The sequence below is a fragment of the Protopterus annectens genome, chromosome 4.part0 (assembly GCF_019279795.1).
Source record: "Protopterus annectens isolate FY-2018-M chromosome 4.part0, PAN1.0, whole genome shotgun sequence".
NCBI classification, from domain to species: Eukaryota; Metazoa; Chordata; order Ceratodontiformes; family Protopteridae; genus Protopterus; species Protopterus annectens.
The window spans coordinates 1,392,597,919-1,392,623,154 of NC_056733.1; positions in this window are offsets into that span (position 1 = coordinate 1,392,597,919).

Genomic DNA, 25,236 nt, shown 5'->3' on the forward strand with positions numbered 1-25,236 from the left:
TGGGATATACTTTTCTGAGGTGCAAGCCAAAACCAGTGGTCTGTGGCTGACCATGTTTGGATATGACTGCAAGCTGGGCACTATCTTAAATTCCTCTAGTGATGTGAACATCCTCCAAGAGGGCCTTACCAAACTATGACTAGTGCCAGAGGCATGGCCTCAAACTGAAAGCCAAGAAATGCATCATTATCCCATTTGGGGAAAATGGCATTCCCCACTAATTATTGCATTAATAACAACATACTAAGCACTCAATCAGTTGTGACAGATTCGGGCACCCAGGTTGATAGCAACCTCACTTTTGACCATCGTGTTGCCTCCATTGTAAGGAGAGCTTTCTACATGGCCCACCTCATAAATAATGGTATTTCATACAGGAACAAGGAGGTCATAACATCCCTGTACTCCTCCCTTATCAAACCCATTATCAAGTACAATGCCCCCTTCGGCATGTACCTTGACAAGAACATGCAGTGGTTGGAGAGACCACAGAGGTTCCTGACCAGGAAAATCCCATGTCTTAAACACCTCTCCTATACTGATAGGCTAAAAGCCCTGTCCCTCTACTCAGTTTCATACAGACTCCTCAGAGGTGACCTCTGTCTGGCATATAAAGCAATCTCAGACCTCGCCTTGATGGGACTGCTGCATATCCGCAAGTCAAGCTCCACTCGAGCAACCCATATGCGTGACCTCAACCTGGTCTGTGATATCAATAGGACTTGGTGGGACAGATTTGTGTCCTAGAGATTCCCCCATCTGTGGAATAGACTTTCTCTCCATGTCAAGCAGAGTACCTCTTTACCCCTTTTTAAGCGAAATCTGAATAACTGGATGGGAAACAGAAACTACACTCCTGGGATTCCACCTGTGTCCCTGATGGACAGGGGCTCTGGGTGCTGACTTGCCTAAACATGAGCTAAAGTCTTGGCTAGGCTTATAAGGCCCTAAGGGCCAATAGCCTAGTAACCTCCTATGATCCTAACATCCTATAAAATGGCAGAAAATAATTCCAACAGTAAATATGAGCAACAGATGAAGGTAATTCAAATGCTTGCAATTAAAGTGAATAGAATTCAAGAACAATTTGTATCTGGAGGAGCTGGGAAAGCACTTAAAATTCAAGAACATAATTCAAATGCTTTGCACAGAATAGTCCAAACAAAACGGTGCTAGCAGCCAAGAAAACTAACTGCTTTAGCAACTAAAAGTGCTTTACCTGGAGTGAAGGAGCTCTGCTGCTGCAGCCACATGCACACTACGTTGCTGTCCTCTCGAGCCTTCAACCAGTTCTGACAGGCTGCTCACGAAGCTGACATCATCGCGGATGTGATGACATCAACAGAAACAAATAATCAAAAAAAAGCTGGGAAATTTGGAAATAAAGGGGGCCACTGGGGAATTAGTGGCACCCCATTATTTGGACCTCAAAACTGGTAAATGCCAAGGAATTCGGTACGGTTGAGAGGTGTGCTTGGGGAGTACACCTTCTGTGGTGTTTTCATTATTCAGAAGCTGCTGGAAGTATTCCTTCCATTTTCCTTTGATGCCCTAAAGACTAGTAAGCAGGTTGTTGATGGCATCCCTTACGAAGTGTGCCTGACTGTTTTTTTTTTTTATCTTTCTGTCTTTGTCATGCAAACTGATATAGTTTCTTTGTGCCATCTACTGAGTCACATTCCAGAAATTGGTACAGTGCCTCCTCTGATGCTTTGTTCTTGCTATTTCAACTCCTGTCTTTGTCTCTTTGTTAACCTACCAGTATTCTTTCATAGCCTGGTCCATCTTTTTCTATCTCCCACTTTTTTCCTGCAAGTTTTCTTTCTTTTAATGACATTGACTTCTGCATTCCACCACTATATTTCCTTATTTATGTTATTTTTTATTTTTATTTTACATTTGTTGACCAGGATAGTCCAACTGGATACTCATCTATTTTCAGTGGAGGCCTGGGGAGAAAAGCTCCATACATACATACAGAAAAACTGTTACATTAAACAAGTTAAAGCACTGTTACAGATACAATACGTAGGATAAAAGTCATTCATTCTGTCATATATAAATCTGATTTGTTATAGAGTAACAATTAGGAAGCAATGTAGGGGTGGCCAAAATACCTCTTTAGCACATGTTTATACTGGCAGAGTTAGTCAGGATTAGAGCAAGGACATAGCCATTGCCTTTTAAAGTACTGTTTTAGATTTTTTTGAATTGGGCTAGAATGGGTTCTGAAGTAAGCTCAGCAGGAAGTGAGTTCCATATTTTGTCAACAGAGATGACATATAGAGAATCTCCAGATGAGTTGTTGCTTTTGAGGGTTTGGACTAGTAAATTGTTGGATGAGCGAAGTGTCTTGAGGTTGCTGTAAGGGGTGATAATTTTTGTAAGTACGGGTGTGTTTTCAGGTTGGTAGAGAATTTTATGTGCTACTGTTAGCTGATTGTACTGAAGTTGGCTAGGCAATTCTAGCCACCCTAGATTCTTTGGGTTCAGACAGTGATGTGTTCTGTATTCTGCTCCAGTGACAAATCTAGTAATATGATTAAAGCAGAGAGTTTATTAAAGTCAGACTTACTCAAGTTCGTGAAGAGAGGGGATGCATAAAGGAGGGCGGAAAATAGATGTGTATGGGCAGTTATCATCCTAGCTAATGGAGTGAGGAAATGTTTGATCTTGTATAGTGAGCCATGTTTTTTATTAACTTTTTTAATAGTATGATTAATATGCATATCAAACTTGAGGTTATTATCAACTGTTACACTTAAGAGCTTGGTACAGGGATCTGGGACAATGATAGTGCCATTGTTAGATTTTATAGTAAAGGTTAGAGCGGAGGCTTTGTGAGTGGGGGAGAACAGCAGTAGCTGGTTTTGTTAGGATTTAATAGGGGACATTGATTACAGAGCCACTTTTTGACAGTATTAAAAACATTTTGGGATAGAATCTGCAGACTTAAAGGGGAGGTGGCAGAGCAAATCAAAGTGGAGTCATCCGCATATTGAATGCAGGTGGCTGTTGGGATGACTGTACAGATCATTAATAAAGATAGAAAATAATAGGGGTCCTAATATAGAGCCCTTGAGGGACCCCAAGGGTGATAGGTAGAAGGGAAGATAGTTTGTTCTGCCATAGTACAGCCTGTTGTCTACCTCTTATGTACTTATTTCCATACATGGCTCAGTTGCATATCTGTTCTATAATCCTCACACATGGTATTTTGAGGCTCTGCCATTCTTCTTCAACTTTACCCGTTTCCTCTTCTTCTTGAGGTGCTAGAGCCCTGACTAATTCCTTGAACATTGTACTTTCTCTCCAATCAACTTCTAGGTCTTCAACCTGGTCTCTATTGACCTTAGAGCCATCTCTGACCACAGTTTGCTGTTGACCGTGGCAACCAGTGATTTATGCTGTGGCCTGACTGTTTCACTGGGGCTGACTCTGCAAACACTGATTCTACACATCTGTATTTTCCCTACCAGGAGAAAGTCTACCCAAGTTGCATGTCAGCCACTCTTCTATGTGATCTTATGACTGTCTTTCTTGCTGAGCCATGTGTTGGTCACCATCAGGCCATTTGCTAGACAGAAGTCTAGAATGGCTTTTCCTTTTTATTCCTGCTGCTTTACTCATGTGGACCCAAGTAGTCCTCATATCTTGTTCTGTCTGTCAATCTGTCCTGATATGTGCATTCAGGTCACTCATTATCAACACCAACTCACATTGTCCTGCTTTATATACTAGGTCCTGCAACCTCTGTCTGAATGCACTCTTTTTCTACTATCATAATGCTGCTGTGGGTTATAGGCTGAGATTAGGAATACTGCCCTATCATTACAATGCAGAGTGATTGCCATGAGTCTGTCACTAATTCTGATAACATCCCTGACTGCCTTCCAAAGCCTCTGCCTCACCACAATTCCCACACCATGTGTAGCCTGTCCTCCTCCTGAGTAGTAGACTCTGGATCCCAAGCCAAGTGGCTTTGCTGCACTGCCCATTCATCTCGTCTCCGGGATACAGGGGATATCCACCCTCCTCTTACCAGCATGTCATACATTTCTAAGATGCATCTTGTCAGTGAAACTACAATGAGTGTGGCACTTCTTCATTCATGTTTGGCAGGTTGATTGCTTTTATGTACAGCTTTCACTCAACAGAACTATCCCAGGTAACCCATGTTGGGCAACCTAACAGTGTCCAGCCATTAGCTTCTTGATCCAGGGCTGCTGGCATTTATGGCAAGTACACACTGGCCAATAGGGGCAGATACACCCCTTCTCCCAATAGCATGAGTCCCTGGCATAGGTCAGAGTAGGCCACGTCTTCAATCCACTTATCACCGGCAAATGCCCATGCCCATTTGGCAGTTTTAGTCAACACGACCAGATCACCTAGAGACATATTCTTTGCACTGTTGAGTTGCTAGCCCTGCCACATTATGCATTCAATGATCTGTGTTCTATCTTGAGAATACTGTGCACCACAATAGATGCTTAGAGTGGTTGGTCTATACAACTCTGCCCCCTACAGGGGGGAAATATATGTAAAAAAAACTATTCAAATTTAAATCTCTTAAAAACAAGCTAAGCTCAGTTAGAGTCTGTGAAATGTTACAACTACTTGCTGGTGTAAAAGTCATTCCCTTATTTAAAAGCGAAATCTCAACTTCTGTTAACAAATACTGAGAAATGTTATGGACAAAGAAGTCTCCAGCAGGTTCTACCTTGTATTGATTTTGGAATGACTATGAGTCTTCAGGCCTAGATAGCCCCTGATTCTGCTGTGTTTTCTTCTTCTTTCTGCGCATCCACTTCGGCTGACACTGTTGGGCTTCACTGGAAGGGGGACACCCTAATGAATTAATGGAAAATTCAGAGGATCAAGTGCTGAAATCAAATTCACATCAATAACAGAAGGTGGAAATACTTCAAATGGTTATGCTCATTGCAATTCTTGAGCACTATCACCAGAGCCAGAACATTCACTGGGTGTATGTTTGTCTTTCTTCTCTAAATGTTACAATTTCAGCCAAAAGAAAACACTTCCCAGTTTAAAAATCATTAATGTCTCTTTTAAGTTTTCTCTTTTTAGTTGCATTTAGATGTTGTTCAAAGGCAGAGACATCTTCAAACATATTGTTTGCCTCTTCATTATTACTAAACAATTGAGGCCCAATCATGGTGTTGTACATACATACGACAGCTTTCAATACAATTTCTATTGGCAGAAGAATGTCATTCATAAGTTGCACATGTTCAACATACACTGATTAGCTGCCATTTTCTTAAAAGCAATAAATGTTTATTCCCATACGTGGACATTTTCATAGGTTCATAGGTATGTACTAGGCTAATGGCCCTGGAGCCTTTACAAGCCTACCCCACTGAAGTGCCCTGGCATCGTGCCGCCCGACGTTAGTTCCCAGTGCCTCTATCAAGTACAGCCACTGGAGTAATCCCCGGGGTGAACTTTCTATTTCCCATCCACTCATCAAGATTTCTCTTGAAGAGGTCCAGTGAGGTGTACTGCTTGACATGTATGGGAAGTCTATTCCAAAGCATGGGAAGTCTCTTGGTTATGAACCTGTCCCTCCAGCATGTTCTGTTGATTGTGGTAATGAGGTTGAGGTCTCTGGAGCGTGTGGTGGGAGGGATTTGGATTTCTTTAGATGCAGCATTTCTAACAAAGCTGGGTCAGACGTGGCTTTGTAAGTCAAGCAGAGATCACCTCTTAGTAGACGATATGAGATAGAGAATAGCTGGAGTTTTTTGAGTCTGTCCATGTAGGACATGTGTTTAAGGCCTAGGATCCTCTTTGTGAGGTACTTTTGTGGCTTTTTCAACTGTTGCATATGTCTAGTGAGGTACATGCCAAATGGGGAATTATACTCGATGATTGGCCTAATAGGGGAAGAGTAGAGAGAGATGATGACCTCATTCTTCCTGGATGCAAAACCCTAGGTAATGAGATGTGCCACATAGAAGGACTTTCTGACCACAGTGGCAATGTGGTGGTCGAAGGAGAGGTTGCTGTCAACCTGTGTCCCCAGATCTCTTATAACTCCTTCAGTGTTCAGTGGGCTCCCACTGATGTGGTAATTAGTGGAAACCAAGTTTTTCCCAAAGGGAATGGTGATGCAATGGCAGTTAGCTTAGTACTAATCTATAAATCTGTAGAGTATGGAAAATCAGAGCTATTTCAGCTGAGACCTTTAGTAGTATTTGTAACTCAAAAAATGAAGCACTCCAGGAATATTTTGTAAATATCAAGAGCACAAAAATATTAGGATGATAGTGTATAAAAACCTGATCAATACAAAAACAGAGATACAGAAGAAAAAATGAAAGCAGTCAAGACACCACTATTTCGTATGTCATAGCATACGACCAAAGAAAGCAGCAACCCAATCAATAAAGAGGTTGTAAAAACAAAGCCTGACCAACCAGTGCATATTTAAATGAGAATTATAGCTTTCAGTTAAAACAAATGAAAGACAACTCAGTTTACAGCACTCACTTTTTTTTACAGCATTTAACTTTATAGTCATCATCACTAAATATACCAGTATATAATAGATACAGATTAGACAGAGAGGTGGTGCATGTTTTGTGCACCCCACGTGTGTTTGTAGTCTGAGGAGTAATCCAATGCTGATAGAAATAAAAGCATGCCTGAGTCTAGGTATACTGGCCTCTGGGACATTTTGGTGGCATATGGGAGATGCTGTAGGGGTGTCTCAGACAGATGACAGTCACATCCTCTCACATTTTCTGGCAGCAATGTGCACCAAGGTGGATGAATATATTCACTTCCCAACAGCAGTCATGGAGCACAGACCTGCGCCACAAGCCGTCTTTAAATAACTGATCTGTTAACTGTTTAAAACATTCTTTACAGCCTCCTTGCTGATTTTCTGCTGTTTTAAATTTTTTAGTGTCTCACTGCTATTCTTCTGCTGTGTGAAACATTCTCTAGTGTTTCCCACTAAAACTAGGGTAGCTAGTAGCTGTAGTATAGTCAAGGTGGCCATTTTGTCACAGTACCTAAACTGGGACACTTAAGCTGCAGCCTACTTATATGCCTACAGCCCTACACGCATCCCTCTGCCTTACATGCAGAACATGCCTTGCAACACTAAATTCACACAGTGGTTATTTAACTTTTATTTCTCATGTCAAAAGCCAGCAATTTGTAGATAATCTGCAAAACAATCAGTTTTGAACACACGTGTTTAAAAGTTCAATGCTACAAACTTGAGAAAATGTTCAAAACTAATACTTTTCAGTCAAATGATTCTAGTCTATGTAAAGGCCTATTGTGTTGTCATAACAGTAACTGTGGGCTGGCTTGTCTGTTCATTTCACTTCCACTTGTATTTCTTGGTGCTGTGAATGCTTTTCAGCAGTCGTTTTTTTAGATTTGATGAGTTCATGGAAGTCCAAGCATGGCCTATTGATGTTCACTGTTGTGATCAGCATGGATTTCAAAGTTTCAGTTCTGAGTTGTGTTTTGGCATCACGCCACATATCACAATCAAGGAAAAGACATGCTCAATGGGTGCATTGGTTCCGGGCAGCGTCAACGCAAACTGAGCTAGTCGCAATATTGCATCATATTCAATTTGCTGAGATCTGAAATGCTCAAATACTTCCAACCATCTCTGGCTAGTTTCAGTAACAGATTGCGTCCACTGTTCTGTCACCTGTGGAGTAGCGTATTTAGCAACACAAGTGGTTTGATCAAACAGTCGATTTTCATCTGCTGGGCTGCATCTTCCAACAGTGTTACAGATCATCTCATTGGCTGCTTCACCTTCACTCCAAGTAGGCATCTTCCTGAGTAACTCAGATGAGAGCTTATTAACATCATTTGAATGGTCCCACGTTTCAATATACCCAATGCATGTGTCATAGAACAACACCACTTTGCTGATAAAATCTTGGACTTGTTGGTTCATTACATCTCCTTCTTTCTCCAGTTTGTTCAGCATTTGCTTCATCTCCATTCCAAGAAAACCTTCATCTCTTTGTGCCTGCAAAGATGCCTTGAGGTTTGAAACCTCATTATGGACTTTCATGGCTGCATTCGAGACTGTATCTTTGTAACTGATTTGTTGAAATGACTTGTCTGACAGTGAATGAAATACATCCACACTTCTGACATAGAATTCTCGAAGAATGCCTGAATAACTGTTGGCCAATGTGGTAATGACACAAAATATGACTTCAGCCCTGCAAAAAATAGCAAAATGTGTTCAGTTGCAGGCATCAGGGCTGACCATCATGTTTTTGTGTGGCCAAGAAGCTTCTTTTATTCTACACTGGCAAATTCACAGAAAGATTTCAGCTGACTGTGCAAATTGAAAAATGCTAGTAAATCTTACAAATGATTTGTTCAACATCAAATGCCAAACAGTCAGCTCCAGTCTGCATTGCTTTGTGTAAAATGTGTGCACTGCAACCGATGCCAATCATTTCTGTGTGACCATGACACGTCTTCAAGTTCACATACACATTTTTTCCCCTGAAGCTCAGCACCACCAAAGTTTGCATTCATGTTGTCAGTGGAAAATGCTACGACTTTCTGCAACACGTTAAAGTTGCCAAGAGTGTCTGTAACTGCCATTGATAAGATGTCTGCAGTTTCACCCAGTAATTCATGCGCATCTAGCAACTTCAACTGAGTACCCTTCGACGGAACAAAATACTGGATCGTGATAGGGAAGATTTTTATTGCCTGGTGGTTCGACATGTCTGCAGAAACTGAAATGTATGTTGTGGAATCTGAATATTTTCCAATCTCTTCTAGAGCAAAAGGAGCAATGCAATCAGTTACAATTGCTTCAGTTTTTGTCCTTCCTGAACTGAAAGTCTTGTCATAAAGATGTTTTATGAGTTTACTAGTGCAATCCATTGACCTGAAACTGTGACCGTGTTTTAGTGTGTGGTAGGCAAAGAGACATTCCACTGCTACTCGCTGGAGATCCTGAAAAGTTGCTGACCTATGCAGGAAAAAGTTCAACAGCTTCCCTTTGGATGCCTTGCCTGTAAAAGCTCGCTTGTGCTTTTCAGACTCCAAATGATTATTAATATCAGATCGACCCCTGTGAGCTACTGAAAAATTACTGCCGCACTGTGTGCAATGTTACATCATGTTTGGTTCTTCCTCTCTTAATATATTTGAACTCCTTCTGCAGCTGATCATTAAATATACACTTTCATTTTAGCATTGCTGTAGCAGAGCTGAAAGATAAAACATCAAGCTCAAAGCCAGAGACTTCCATAGTAATTATCCAGTGCTACTCAAAATTAATAACACTTCAGCATACCTCTCAACTGTCCCTGATTTTCAGGGACGTCCCTGATTTTGACACAAATTTTAGCTCTGTAATTCTTAATCCCTCCAAAAACTGGTGACCTTTGGAGACATGGTAGTGAGTTACACTTAATAAATAATGACAATAATTAGAGTTACAGACTTCTTTTACCTTAGACAATGTATATTAATTTGCATTTTCTTATTCTGTTAACATCTCAAGTTAACAGCACTGATATTTTAAAAAGTGTCCCTGATTGATCCTGATTATTTCTGGATTTATCCCTGATTCTGTTGAGATTTGTCCCTATTGCAAACTGGTCTGAAGGCTAGTAGTGACATCAGTGATGAATGGAGCCCAATATAACAGTTTTCAGTCATTCACCTAATTGATGAGCTATGTACTACAAAACATGAATATTCATTCTTTCTTTCTTTGGTTACTTAGTTAATCAGTTCAAGGATACATGGGGAACTAGGGCACAGGATATAGGACAGTGAAAATAATCCTAGATGGTATGCCTAGCTTTTTTAGGATGCTTGTGCGTGCTTGAGCACATACAAACAGGCCATGCCTACAAGACCTTCAGAAGTGTGCCACCTATAGCATGTTTTGGAATGTCAGAGAAAATCAGAGCATTTGTCAAAAACTTGGCTTTGCAAGACAAAACTAGTATACCAATCAGTTTAAGGCAGCAGTGCTTACTGCTTTCTCACCCAAAAGTTGAACGTATTATCACTTACAAATATGGGACTGTTGTATATACAGATCCTTGTAATCTTCCTGGAGAAAAGTAACTTGAGTCCTTTCAACAAGATAGCCTACAAGCCATTGTGTTATTTGTTGTGACAGTTAACATTTTGGTAGTTGATCTTTTCCATCTGTTCATAGTCCAGAAGAAAACAGAAGAATCTGGGTTCATTTTGTTGTGTTTCTCTTGTTATAGTCTATCACAGCTGAGATACTGCTCTTGTTTTATCCATCTACAGAGATGCAGGGCTTTTCATTTTTATAACATAAGCAAAGAGTAAAAAATGGTTTGTTATATACCATTACCACTGAACTGCAGATCTGTATTTCTTCTATATCTCCAATAAGAATGTAAATAGATAAGTAAAGCTATTGAATTATCCCTTTTATGATGGGGCGACCTTTGCTAAAAAACATAGTTTGTAAGTAGTACTTTTCAGCCTGTTCTTATTGTAATAGGTTGAATGCTTCTTAAAGGTATTTGCCTTTTGAATGATATGATAACTTGGTGTTCATATCATAAAAGTTTATAAAATATAAGCTGTAAGAGTTCTATAAAGTATATTTTGATCTCAGTGAACATAGCAATGCAGTCACTTCTATGTAAGAAAGTACTGTTATGTTTAAAGTATTTGAATATTTGAACATTGATATGCCATTTTATTAATCTGCATTTGGCCTGACTTAGAAGATATATATATATATATATATATATATATATTTTTTTAGTGCTTGTTGACCTTTTAAGCTCACTAGGCACAATTACCCCTTTTCACAGGTGACCTGGGAGCACTGTCCAGACAAGTACTTGCTCAGAGTCACACAATACACCAAGGGAGATAAAAGGAATCAAACACTGGATCATACGCACATGAAACAGTTCATTAACAACTCGGAGCTTTAATCCTCTATGCTAACTTCCATACTAATTGAATATTGTCCATATAGTTAAGTGGCTGATTAGTCTCAACATGAACACTTAAACCAGTCTTATTATGCAGCACACAGTCTAAAGCATTATCTTCTGGGGGAGTAGCAAACTAGCATTTAGATCTGCTTAATTCCCCAGAACTCATAAAGAGAAGTTCATCTAAGTGATAATGAATGTGCTTATGTTTTTTATAACTAAATTTAACAATAAAAAGAAGCAGTGACACAAGATGTTTGAAGAAAATTTTACAAGTATTATGTATACAGTTGTGAAGGCTGCCAGCCCAGCCAGATAGAATTTTGTAGATAATTCTATGTCATTGTAAATATTAATATAATCCACAGGCATGTTTTCACAAATGTAAGAAAACTAAATGTAAGAAAACTCTGTTATATGTTCTGAGCATCCAAAATGTAACCACAGTGAACCCTGCTGGAAGAAAACTGATAAGTGAAGCATTGTTATGACTGTTTGATCTCAAGCTTGGAGACAGAATGTCTGGGCAAAGAAATTATTTCTATTGTCTTAGGAAAATAGTTAATTACTAGGTTTTATATGTAAAGTGTCCTGTATTGCTGTGGTTTCCTGGCAGGTGCAAAATTACAAACAAATGTTAAATTTTGAATTCCGTTAGCCTGGGAAACTTCAGCAGAGGTGTCACATATTAATTACTCAGCACTACTCTAGGCGTTATCAATTAAAGGCTTTCTCAGAGAGAAAGACTGGGCATTTTGGATTTTGTCTGAAGCTGACAATATCTCACCAGCACATGCTTTGCTCAGTATGTAAGTTATTTAGAACATTGTTTCTCTTAGAGTTAGATAAAAATATAGCCAGATTAGCCTAGCTGTTTTCTATATTTAAGTCAGACTAGCCTACAATATTGTTTTAAAAAATTCTTGTGATCTCTGAACTCTTGATTAGCACTGTGTTGAACTGATAAGATTTGCCTTGTGTTTTTATTTATTATTAAATATTTTTAAACCTTTCAACTGTGGCTGTTTTGTGTAGAGATAATTTAAGCTCTTAGTGTACATTGCATGTATTTGGCGATACTGTCCAAGCCACTCCAATAGTCTTGCTGCTCAGTCACACTTACCATTTGGATAACAGTAATATTACACAGTAAAATTGGTCACCCTTTGGGAAGGGCCTTATAGTAGCTAATATTATTGGTTGGTGGCAGTGATTTTTACCTTATAGTCTGGAGAGAAGGGGGCATAGTTGGAGAACCTGTGCCAGCCTTCCCCAGGAGTCTCTGTATGTTTGTATATAACTCATATCTGAAAGTGTGTGTGTGTGTGTGTGTGTGTGTGTGTGTGTGTGTGTGTGTGTGTGTGTGTGTCAGCTACTTGGGCAGGGACACAAAGCACTGGTTGGACAGAGAGGGTGCTGGATGTTTTGGCTTGACCACTAGGCTGAAATCTATACCCTGCAGCTGTGCTAGTGAGGAGTCTTACTGAGGATCTGGAGAGGAAGGGAGAAACTAGCCCCACACTGATTGTGATCTCTGTGTGCTCTTAAAGGAAATTGTACTTTACTGTGTGTGTACTTGTTATCCCCCAGTGTTCACACCTCTTACTGGTGTTAGTGGTGAGGATTGAGACTCCTTGATTACTGGCCCAGTGAGTGGGCATCACAATGGTAATATTAGAATAACTCAGAATACATCCAGTACTGCATACACCATGTTGTGCCAGTGGACAGTTTTTTTCTCAGAATTATATGGGCTTGTAGTAAGTGAAAAGTTCAATGATAAACTTATGAATATTGAACTCTACAGACTTCTTTCTCTTCTGGACCCTGTAATCGGTACTTATATAAGTTTGCAAATTGTTTTGCATTGTATTAAAAACCTGCAGTGCCTCTCAGTTATGTACAAAGATTGAAACACTCCTCCTTTCCATTACTGGTGCTCTCTCTCTCTCTCTCTGTCTGTCTCGTTTTTTTTTTTTTTTTTTTTACTTCGTGTACCATGCTACTTTATCATTCTTTTTTGGAGTTTATAGTGCACTAGAGGATGAAGAATGGAAAGGCTGTTGGCCCAGATGACATACCAATGGAAGCATGGAGGTGCTTAGGAGAAATGGCAGTGGAATTTCTAACTAGATTGTTTAATGAAATTTTGGAAAGTCAGAGGATGCCTGAGGAGTGGAGAAAAAGTGTTTTGGTACCTATCTTTAAGAATAAGGGTGATGTGCAGAGCTGCAGTAACTACAGAGGGATAAAACTGATTAGTCACAGCTTGAAGTTATGGGAAAGAGTAGTGGAAGCAAGGTTAAGAAGGGAGGTGATGATTAGTGATCAGCAGTATGGTTTCATGCCAGGAAAGAGCACTACAGATGCAATGTTTGCTCTGAGAGTGTTGATGGAGAAATACAGAGAAGGTCAGAAGGAGTTGCATTTCTTTGTAGACTTGGAGAAAGCATATGACAGGGTGCCTAGAGAAGAGTTGTGGTATTGTATGAGGAAGTCGGGAGTGGCAGAGAAGTACGTAAGAGTGGTACAGGATATGTAGGAGGGTAGTGTGACAGTGGTGAGGACTGCAGTGGGAGTGACAGATCCGTTTAAGGTGGAGGTGGGATTACATCAAGGATCAGCTCTGAGTCCTTTCTTATTTGCAGTGGTGATGGACAGGTTGACAGATGAGATCAGACAGGAGGCCCCGTGGACTATGATGTTTGCAGATGACATTGTGATCTGTAGTGAGAGTAGGAATCAGGTTGAGGAGACTCTGGAGAGGTGGAGATATGCTCTAGAGAGCAGAGGAATGAGGGTCAGCAGGGCTAAGACAGAATATATGTGTGTAAATGAGAGGGAGGGTAGAGGAATGGTGAGGATGCAGGAGTAGAGTTGGTAAAGGTGGACGAGTTTAAGTACTTGGGATCAACAGTTCAGAGTAATGGTGAATGTGGAAGAGAGGTGAAGAAGAGAGTACAGGCAGGGTGGAATGGGTGGAGAAGAGTGTCAGGAGTGATTTGTGACAGACGGTATCCGTAAGAGTGAAAGGGAAGGTCTACAAGAGTGTAGTGAGACCAGCTATGTTATATGGGTTGGAGACAGTGGCATTGACAAAAAGGCAGGAGTCAGAGCTGGATGTGGCAGAGTTAAAGATGTTAAGATTTGCAATCGGTGTGACTAGGATGGATAGGATTAGGAATCGGTATATTAGAGGGTCAGCTCATGTTGGACAGTTTGGAGACAAAGCAAGAGTTGGTTTGGACATGTGCTGAGGAGGGATGATGGGTATATTGGGAAAAAGATGCTAAGGATGGAGCTGCCAGGTAAGAGGAATAGAGGAAGGCCTAAGATAAGGTTTATGGACGTGGTGAGAGAGGACATGCAGGCGGTTGGTGTGACAGAGCAAGATGCAGAAGATAGGAAGAAATGGAAAGAGATGATCCGCTGTGGCGACCCCTAATGGGAAAAGCCGAAAGAGAATGATGAATGATGAGTGCACTAGGTCCTACCCATCACCCTGTTGTTAGTTATCCTCTTAGAGACCCAGATCTATTTAGATGTGCAGAACAAGACATGTAGGTCATCTGTGAGGGGCTGCAGTAAAAAAACTTACAGGTTAGTGTTGGGTTACTGTTTTTTCTACAAAGCATCAAAATTGTCAGCCACTGGTGATGGGGGAGAAAACAGCAGCCACAAGACAGTAGTAATATAAACAAAAAAGTAAAACCAGGCATAACCAATGCTGAGAGATTAACAGAACTACAGTTACAGTGATGGTAGAGCCCTTCAGTATTCCTTTTGGGAAAGAAACAGGGTATGCCAGTGTGGAGAAGAAGAGGAATGCCAAATGGATGTGAAGTGGCTACATTCATTACCATATCACCTGTAGGGTTCCATTATTCTTTGAAAAAGAAATAATCTTGAGCCACATAAAACTCTGAAGAAAATGTATTAAAGAAGAATATACTAATTGTACAACAAAAGTATTTAGTTGTGTGAAACATATCATCTTCAGTCTTTATGTTTTAGAAGTATTGCATGTGCTTACATGTGCTTACATATGCACTAGTTTAACTCAGTAATAGTGCCTTTTTTGTACCCTAAAATAAACTTCCTTACTTCTTCTTTGATTTAGATACAGCGATTTACTTACTTGAACTCCAAGAAGATATTCATTTTCTTTCTTTCTTTACCAGATTCCACTTATCTTGGCTGCCTAGCACTTGTTACAGGTTTATATTTCTCTCTGTGGTTTACCTGTTCTGACCTTTAATTATCATTATGTCTAATTGTGTTTATTTATCATGCTTAGTTTCCTTATTAACTGGATACTGCCATTAGCTGTTGATTTATTTCCTAAAATTGCACGCAGACAGGTGGGAAGGAAGAACAAGAGACGTCCGTGCGACAATGAATGCACAGACAAGATGCAACAGGTCAGGTGTGTGCAACTGTTCTTAAAGAAGAATGCCCTTAACAACAAAAACAGATTTTTTTTTTTTTTACTGTACGGACTCAACCTGAGATGGAGGAGGTTGTACGTCTAGGAAAGTATGTTATAAATATGCAGATTTTTGTTCACTGTGACCTGCACAGAATTAAGGTTGGTAGGCTGCATACTTGAAATTGATGTAAATTTACCTCTGAAGCTAGCCTGGCTGCCTGAGCCCCAAGTAGTAACTTATTGTTGGTGTTTCACTGCTGTCGGCTGCAGTTGCATTTACATGGATTTTGTTTCCTGCACTTAACCTGGTGCTCATTCTAGTTCTTTATGCAATAAACTTCATTTTAAAATTCATAATAATGAAATAACCTGACTAGTCTTTTATCTGCTAGCTGTGTCCTGAGTTACTCAGGATCATTTCAGACTAAACCGGGACATTTCTGCATCCTGAAGATACTGTTTGGAACTCTTGGACACAGACTTTCAGACTGGGACTGTCCCAGTAAAAATGGGATGGTTGGTCACCTTGAGTATAGTCCAGATACAGGCTTGCTGCAGCTGGGTTTGTTTGCAGTGATTGTCTGTTCATGGATTGGAAGGGGCATATCTGCAATTTAGTGGGATACTTCTGTTGATTGGACCCTGTCTAGTAAATCGAAGTTGGTCTAGGGCTTGGAATAAGCATCCTCATTGGTCCTTTTGAATCTTTTAAAAAATGTTTTCAGGTTTTTAGCTTCTGGTATTTAGGCCCTGCACTTGAGCAGGTTTCTGCTTGTTTGCACATTGTTCAGTACCTTGCACTGCTGTGCAATTGTGCACCAAAGCAGGACAGTTACATTCAACAATTTCTTCTTTAGATACTGCTATAGCACACTAGTGTAGCCCTCATCCTTAGTGCTTTCCCAGTCAAGGAATTGCTGCTAATGAGCTGTAACCTATTAACCACCAGCAAAAAAAATTAAATAAAATAAGGCTTGAGACAGAAATATCCAACCACTGAACTCCTCCATGAACGATTCTGTAAAACCAACATAGTGACAACAGTCTTCAACCTAGCATTATGGACAGATGGACTACCCTTATTTCTCCTGCCAACCTTGTTGACTTGGGTCTCTTGAGACAGTGTAGCAGATGTACGCTGACAACCCTCTACTAATAACTCACTCTAGTACAGAGTTCAAGAGATGTATCTAGACCAAGAATCTTGAATCCATGCTCTCTCTCACACTCAAAACTGTAACAAGGAAGAGGTTGTCAACTCACCCACTACTACATGTGCACATAGTGCCACCATTACTCATATACATAGTACACATCAAACACAAAAATCTACATACACGGAGGTTCTCTTGAAAAAATTACCTACACAACAGAGAGCTCAAAGGCACGTCTGCTACAACAACACCCACAACACACAGCAACAACTATGTCTCACCCACCAAGCCCGTAAGGTAAAACACATAAAAAACAAATGTTCTTGTTATTGGAGACTCAATAGTGAGACACACAGATGTTTCACTCACCAGGATAGACAAGGAGAAAGTCACGGTCAGCTGGCTGTCGAGTGCCAGGATTCATCAGGTCACACATGCACTCAGGTCTCTCAACAACAAGTTTCATTATGAGTCTGTCATAGTTTATGTTGGTGTGAATGACCTGAGACATATCTCACTGGACTATATGAAGAGAGACATGGTTGAGTTCTCTGAGTGTATGTCCCAGGCAGATATGTCTCTAGCCTTGAGCAGCATACTACCTTTGCCTAGAATTATGCTGCAGTATAAACCAAAAATGACTGATTTCAATAATTAGCTAAGTTTTTGGTGTCATACAGCAGGGATCCAGTTCCTGTCAGCCTGGGAAGACATGGTCAACAAACCTCTCTGCTTTGCCAGAGACAGTTTGCACCTGGCACCTCTAGACTTTTGGCTGCTGGCAAAGGCTCTTGCCTCTCCCATAATACCTTTTTTAGACAACATCTTGAAAACAACATTACTGATGTGAAATTAGTCAACCAAAACAAAATAAGGGTCATGCTGCTAAATGCTAGAAGCTTAAACCAAAAACTGCACTCCCTCGAAGAACTTCTATCACTAGAAGATGTAGATGCCTGTGCAGTTATAGAAACCTGGTTCAAGGACTCAAGGAGTACCCTGGCCTTGCAAAGCTACAATGCCTTCCACACCTTTAGACTACAAAATGAACATGTGAAAACCAAAGGAGGTGGTGTTTCTATCTATATTAGAGATAAATTCACCTCCTGTCTAGTTAAACTGGACAACTCCATGGAGTTACTCCAAGTCCAGGTTATGGTGGGTAAGACCCCTTTTCAAGTCATAGCCAATTATAGAACCCCCTCCATGGGTCATGACACCCATAAAGCCTACTTGACCAAACTGGAGACAATCCAGATTTTATCGAACACTCTGGTTAAGGGGGATTTCAATTATCCCACCAGCAAAAGGGAAACCTACACTAGCCCCATCTCGCTAGGGCAAAAGTTCCTTGGCTTTGTTAATTCAAAATGCCCTGGAACAAATTGTTCATACCTTGACAAGAGAAACAAACATTCTATATCTGGTCCTCACTAACATGTCAAACAGATGCACTACCACAACTGTTGGACACTCAGTTTAATCTGTCCACAAAACAGTCACCTTTGAATTGGCACTAACACCAGCACTCACAAAGGCTGAAATCAAACTAAAAAAACTTAATCAAGGCAAACTATACCCTTCTAGGCAAAGGTTATAAATGCATTCCGAGGTGCACCTCAAGCTGGAAGTGGTAACTGCGCTGAAGCTTACACTAAAGCCCTGTACAATCACTTGCATAAGAGTATAAACTTGGCTGTACCAGAAAGAATCAAATCTAGAGCCCCAAGTAAAAACAAGCTGCCATGGTGGACATCCAGCATCAACAAACTTTACAATAAATGCAAAAAGTTATCTCCAAGAAAACAAAGGCAAGGCCCCAACAATGGAAAAGCACCCTCCTCAGCCTCAACAGGAAAATAAGATAACTTGTCAAATCCTCTAAGGGCTCTTTGAGAGAAACTTAGCAAGTACAGCCAAGGATAACCATAATGCCTTTTACAGTTACATACATAGCCTAAAAGTAGGACCCAATCATGTGCAGAACTAGTGACCAATGGTATCACAAACACTGACCCCACAGAGATAGCAAACCTGCTAGTACATAGGTTTGGGAAAAATTTCACTTCCTTATCGCCCCCTGACTTATCACAAACCTTCCTCCTGCCCTACATATCTGAAGAGAACATCCTCAAAGCCTTGTCCAAGGCAAAAAACACAGCCTCTATGGGACCACATGACATCCCAGACTGTCTGCTAAAAAGGCTAAAACATGAACTAGCATCACCATTAAGTACCATTTTCAATCATAGCCTAACCAAAGGCTTTGTTCCTGCAGAATGGAGAACAGCAAAATTATTCCCCTCCACAAAGGTGGCCTAACAACAGACTCAGGTAATTACAGACATATAAACCTGACCAGCCTCATCTGTAAGTTCATGGAATGTATCATTATGGACCTCATAAAGAAAGACATAGGTGACCTCCAAACCCTGGATACTACCCAATTAGGCTTCATCAAGGACAGATCTTGCCTTTTAAATCTGGTGGACTTCTTTGAAAATGTGACCAGGCCATTGACAAGGACATATCTGTGCACACAGCACATTTTGACTTGGCAAAGGCTTTTGACACAATCCCACATTCAGGCGTTACCCATGAACTTAGCAAACTGAATGTAAAGCCCTGCATTGTAAAATGGGTTGCCAACTGGCTCACAAACTGGACAAACACTATTAAAGTGGGTAACTCCACATCAACCAATAGACCTGTAACCAGTGGAGTGCCATAGGGGTCAGTATTAGGCCCCCTACTGTTTGGTATATACTTTTCAGAAGTTCAGGTCAAAACTAAGGGGTTGTGGCTGATCAAATTTGCAAACGATTGCAAACTAGGTGCAATTATTGAATCCCCAAATGATGTCAGTGTACTCCAGGAGGGTCTCATGCAGAACAATGACTGGTGTATTAGTCATGGTCTCAAACTGAAAGAAAATAAATGCATCAGCATTCCCTTTGGCACAAACAATGTCCCTTCACACTATCAAATCAACAACAATATCATAAGTACCTATGGATTGGTAAAGGACCTGGGATCACAAGTTGACTGCAACCTTAATTTGACTAACATGTTTACTGTAGTAAGGAAGGCTTTCTGCATAGCACACTTGATTAGTAAAAGCATCACCTTGAGAGAAAAAGAGGTTATAACTCCTCTATACTCAGCAATTATCTTTCCCATAATTGAGTATAACGCCCTGTTCAGCATGTACCGTACAAAACACCTGCAGCAACTGGAGAAACCTCAAAGGATTCTAACAAACAAGATCAAGGGGCTCAGCATGTGCCTTACACAGACCGACTAAAGTCCCTGTCACTATACTCCGTATCGTATAGACTTCTTAGGGAGACCTATGCCTGGCCTACAAAGCAATCCGAGACCCAAACCTAATGAACTTGCTGCATATCAGTAAATCAAATGGGACTTGGGCTACCCATTCCAGGGACCTAAATATGGCCTGTGAATTAAATAAGACATTCTGGAGGGAAAGATTAATATCCCAGTGACTGCTGCACCTTTGGTGCAAGCTACCACTTCATGTGAAACACAGCACCTCTATGACACTGTTCAAAAGGAACCTGGATGAGTGGATAGGGCACCATAAATTCTCACCAGGGATAATGCCCACAACCCTCCTGGACATAGGCAGTCATCACTAAATGCAATCTTGGGTATTGACTAGCATTTTCATGGTATTACATTATATACACCAAGAAACTGTTGGCCATTTGGAAAAAGAAGTGACTGAGTAAGTGTGAAAATATAAAAAAACAAAATCTAGATATTTTTGAAAGGTATATGAAAGAAATATGGATGTGGGAAAGAAAGAGAGATCTGATATGGTACAATATTTATCATAGGTTCATAGGTTGATACTAGGCTATCTGCCCTAGGGCATTTATAAGCCTAGCCAGAGTGTGTTTGGCTTTCACCACACTTTTAGATTTGTTGACTGTGCCTCTGTATAGTAGGTCACAGAAGGTAGCCCTTTTAAGGTTAGTTTACTGTACCTCTGTCAAGCAGGGACACAGAAGAGATCCCAGGGGTAAACTTACAATCTCCCATCCACTCGTCAAGATTTCTCTTGAAGAGGGTCAGTGAGGGGCTCTGCCTAACATGGATTGGGATTTTGTTCCAGAGTGAGGGGAGCCTCTGGGATATGAATCTGTCCCTCCAGCATGTCCTATTTATTTCTGTGCTGAGGTTCAAGTCCCTGGAACATGTAGCTCTAAGGGATTTGGATTTCCTGAGGTGAAGCATGTCCATTAATTCTGGGTTGGACATGGCTTTACACGTCAGACACAGATCGCCTCTGATTAGGCGGTACGCAACTGAGTAGAGCTGGAGTTTCTTTAGCCGAACTGCATATCCTCTTGGTGAGGTACTTTTGGGGTCTTTCCAGTTGCTATAGGTGTCAGGTAAGGTACATCCCAAATGGGGCACTGTATTCAATTATGGGCCTGATAAGTGATGAGTAGAGGGGCACAATGACCTCTCTTGATCTAGATGTGAAACCTTTTGTGATAAGGTGGGCTATATAGAAGGTCTTTCTAACCACTTTGGCAACATGATTGTCAAAGGAGAGATTGCTATCTACTTGGGTCCCCAAGTCCCTAATTACTTCTTCCATACTTAATGGATTACCAACTATGTGGTCATTTGTGGGCACTTTGTTTTTCCCAAAGGGGATGACTATGCACTTTTTAGCATTTAGCTTTAGGCCATGGCTCTGGCACCAGTTATCGATCTCTGTTAGACCCTTTTGGAGGATGCTTGAGTCAGCCAGAGAGTCGATTATGGCACCCAGTTTGCAGTCATCTGCAAACTTGGTCAGCCATAGTCCACCTGTGTTAGCCTTTACCGAACAAGAGAGGTCCTAGGACTGAGCCTTGTGGGGCGCCACTTGTAACTGGTTTAGAGTCTGACATGGCACCTGCTATTCTGACCATGTGGGTTCTATCCCTGAGCCAGTTTGCAACCCATCTTGTGACATAGGGGTTGATATTTAAGCTGGTGAGCTTATTTATGATGCCCGAGTGGGGTATTGTGTCGAAGGCTTTTGTGAGGTCCAGGTAGGCTGCGTGGACTACCTTCCCTTCATCTATGGCTTTGGTAACTGTTTCAAAGAAGTTGACCAGGTTCAAGAGGCAAGATCTGCCCTTAACAAAGCCGAATTGGGTAGGATCCAGTGTCTGGAGGTTCCCAATGTCTTTGTTTATGATTTCCATGATGATACGCTCCATAGCTTTGCAGACCAGGCTAGTCAAGCTTATAGGGCGATAGTTTCCGGGGTCTGTTGTGGCACCACCTTTGTGGAGTGGGACCACTGTTGCTGTACGCCATTCCTTGGGTACATATCCTGTAGTAAGGCTAAGACTTGAACAGTGACTTTATATGAGGGTTCAGTTCTTCTTGGAGCTCGTGTAAGATGCAGCCCGGGACACCGTCTGGTCCCATTGATGCTGTGTTTTATGCTTTGGAGAGGGCAGCTCTCACCTGTGCATCTGTGATCTCAGGAAGGCTACACTCTGTTGGGATAGACATTTGCTCTTTTGGGGGGGAAGGGGGGGAGAAGTTTGCACTGAACCTTTCTGCCAGGATGTTGGCAATGTCTGTGGGTTCAGTGTATTTTTTGTCATTTTGCACTAACTCAGAGCATATCTGGGAGTTGCCTCCCAGGTTTCTGACATAACTAAAGAATGCCTTGTGATTATCTTTAGTGTCTTGTGCAATTTTTCTTTCGAAGCTGGCCTTATGAGGGAGCGTAGTTTCTTGCTAGTACTGATCAGAGACACCTTCCCTTTTTGGGATTTTGCTCTAACATGTAGTAGCTTTCTCCTTCTGTTGTATAGCTTATTTATGGCCGGTGTCCACCAGACAGGTCTCCTGCCTTTGGAGGAGTGAGTCTTGGTTTTATTTGGGATAGCATGCTCCATACATTCCTGTAGGTGTCCATAGAATGCTTTTGTAAAGGATTCTGCATTTTGGGCCGTATTTTCCACTAGCCTGGGGGCTTTGAAGGATTCCACCTCGGTTATGAGAAGTGTGAAGTTTGCTTTTGAGAAGTTCTTCCCCATGGTTTCCTTGGCTGGGGGTGGGGACAGAATATGGATGTCCAGTGAGATTAGTTTATGGTCTGATCTTACCAATGAGGAGTATACCTCTGATGTGGAACATAGAGACCCCATGTTGGTGATGACCAGATCCAATATGTTTTCCCCTCTTGTGGGAGTGGTAACCAGTTGTTCCATAGCATTTGAGTTTATAAATTCTAGGAACCGTTGGGTGAGGGTGTTTGGGCTTGAGTTGTTTTCCCAATCAATGTTTGGGTAGTTGAAGTCACCCAATATAATGGTGTTTGGAGAGACCTTCATATTCTCCAGTGTACTCAGGAAAGCCGAGTGAGGTTCCTGTGTTTGGGAGGGTGGTCTGTAGCAGGCTACAAACAGAAAGGCAGTTTTGTCCACTGTTAGTTCATAGGTTCATAGGTTCATACTAGGCTATCTGCCCTAGGGCATTTACAAGCCTAGCCCATCGTTTTGTGGCTTACGCCACCCCTTTAGTATGGGGAACTATACCCATTATTTTGCTGTGCCTCTGTCGAGCAGTGACACTGAGGTGATCCCTGGGGTATATCTGCGATCTCCCATCCATTGGTCAAGATTCCTCTTGAACAAGGCCAGCGAGGTGCTCTGCCTCACATATACCGGGATTCTGTTCCACAGCATAGGGAGTCTTTGGGTGATGAATCTATCCCTCCAGCACGTCCTATTAATAGCCGTGTCGAGGTTTAAGTCTCCCGCCCTTGTGGTTCTGATGGATCTAGATTTTTTGAGGTGAAGCATATTCATCAAATCTGGGTTTGACATGGCCTTGTATGTTAGGCAAAGGTCACCTCTGAGCAAGCGGTAAGCGACTGAATAGAGCTGGAGCTCTTTCAGTCGGGCAGCATAGGACAGATTTTTGAGACCCTTTATCCTTTTGGTGAGGAACTTTTGTGGCCTCTCCAGCTGCTGCAAGTGTCGGGTCAGATACATTCTGAATGGGGCATTGTACTCAATCATTGGTCTGATGAGTGATGAGTAGAGGGAGACAATGACCTCCCTTGATCTAGATGAGAATCCCTTCATGATAAGGTGGGCAATGTAGAAGGTCTTCCTAACTACTTTAGCTACATGGGTGTCGAATGACAGACTACTATCAACCTGGGTCCCCAGGTCCCTGATAACTTCTTCTGTGCTCAGTGGATTGCCACCTATTTGGTAGTTAGGGGTAACCTTGTTTTTCCCGAAGGGTATGACTATGCATTTTTTGGCATTTAACTTTAGGCCATGGCTCTGGCACCAGTTATCTGTTTCTGTGAGACCCTTCTGAAGGATATCTGTGTCAGATGTGTTTTCTACTATGGCCAGTTTGCAGTCATCTGCAAACTTTGTCAGCCATAACCCTCCTGTGTTTGCTTGTACTGGAGAAGTAGATGCCAAACAAGAGTGGGCCCAGGACTGAGCCCTGTGGGACACCACTTGTGACAGGCTTTGAGTCTGACATGGCGCCAGCAACTCTGACCCTGTGGGTTCTGTCACTCAGCCAGTTTGCAACCCATCTTGTGATGTATGGGTTAATATTTAAGCTGATGAGTTTTTCAATGATACCCGAGTGGGGTATTGTATCGAAGGCCTTCGCCAGATCAAGGTAGGCTGTATGGACTGCCTTTCCCTCATCAATGGCTTTGGTGACTGTTTCGAAAAAGTCAACCAAGTTTAAAAGGCATGATCTGCCTTTGTCAAAGCCAAACTGGGTTGGATCCAAAGTCTGCAAATTCCCTCACGTCTTGATTTATGTGGTCCATTATGATCCTCTCCATGGCTTTGCAGATAAGGCTTGTTAAGCTAATGGGCCGGTAATTTCCAGGGTCGGTGGAGGCACCGCCTTTGTGAAGTGGGACCACAGTTGCAGTGCGCCACTCCCTGGGTATATATCCAGAGGTAAGACTTTGATTAAACAGCTGTCCTAGCTGTGGGTTTAATTCCTCATTGAGTTCGTGGAGCACACAGCCGGGGACACCATCAGGTCCCATGGATGCTGTGTTTTTGCTTTGGAGAGAGCAGTTCTCACTTGGGCGTTGGAGATGTTTGGGGGCTGCAATCATTTGGTATAGATATCTCTCCTTTGGGGAGGGGAGAAGTTTGCACTGAACCTGTCAGCCAGTATGTTGGCAATGTCCGTAGGATCAGTAATCTTCACATCATTTTGAACTAGTTCTGAGCATATCTGGGAGTTTCCTCCCAGGTTTCTAACATAGCTAAAGAAGGCCTTATGATTGTCTTTTGAGTCTTTAGCTATTTTTCTCTCAAAATTTGCTTTGGATGATTTTATGAGAGCTCTTAGTTTTTTACTTATAGTGATCAAGGGTGTCTTACCTTTTAAGGATTTTGCTCTATCTTGTAGTAGCTTCCTCCTTTTGTTGTAGAGTTTGTTTATGGCTGGGGTCCACCAGACTGGACGCTTGCCTTTGGTACAAAGAGTCTTTGTTTTGCTTGGGATTGCCTTATCCATGCAGTCCTGCAGGTGCTGGTAGAAGGCATTTGTAAGTGATTCAGCGGCATGTGTACTGTTTTCTGCCGGCTCGGGGGCCTTAAAGGAGACCACACTAGTCTTTAGAAGTGTGAAGTCGGCTTTC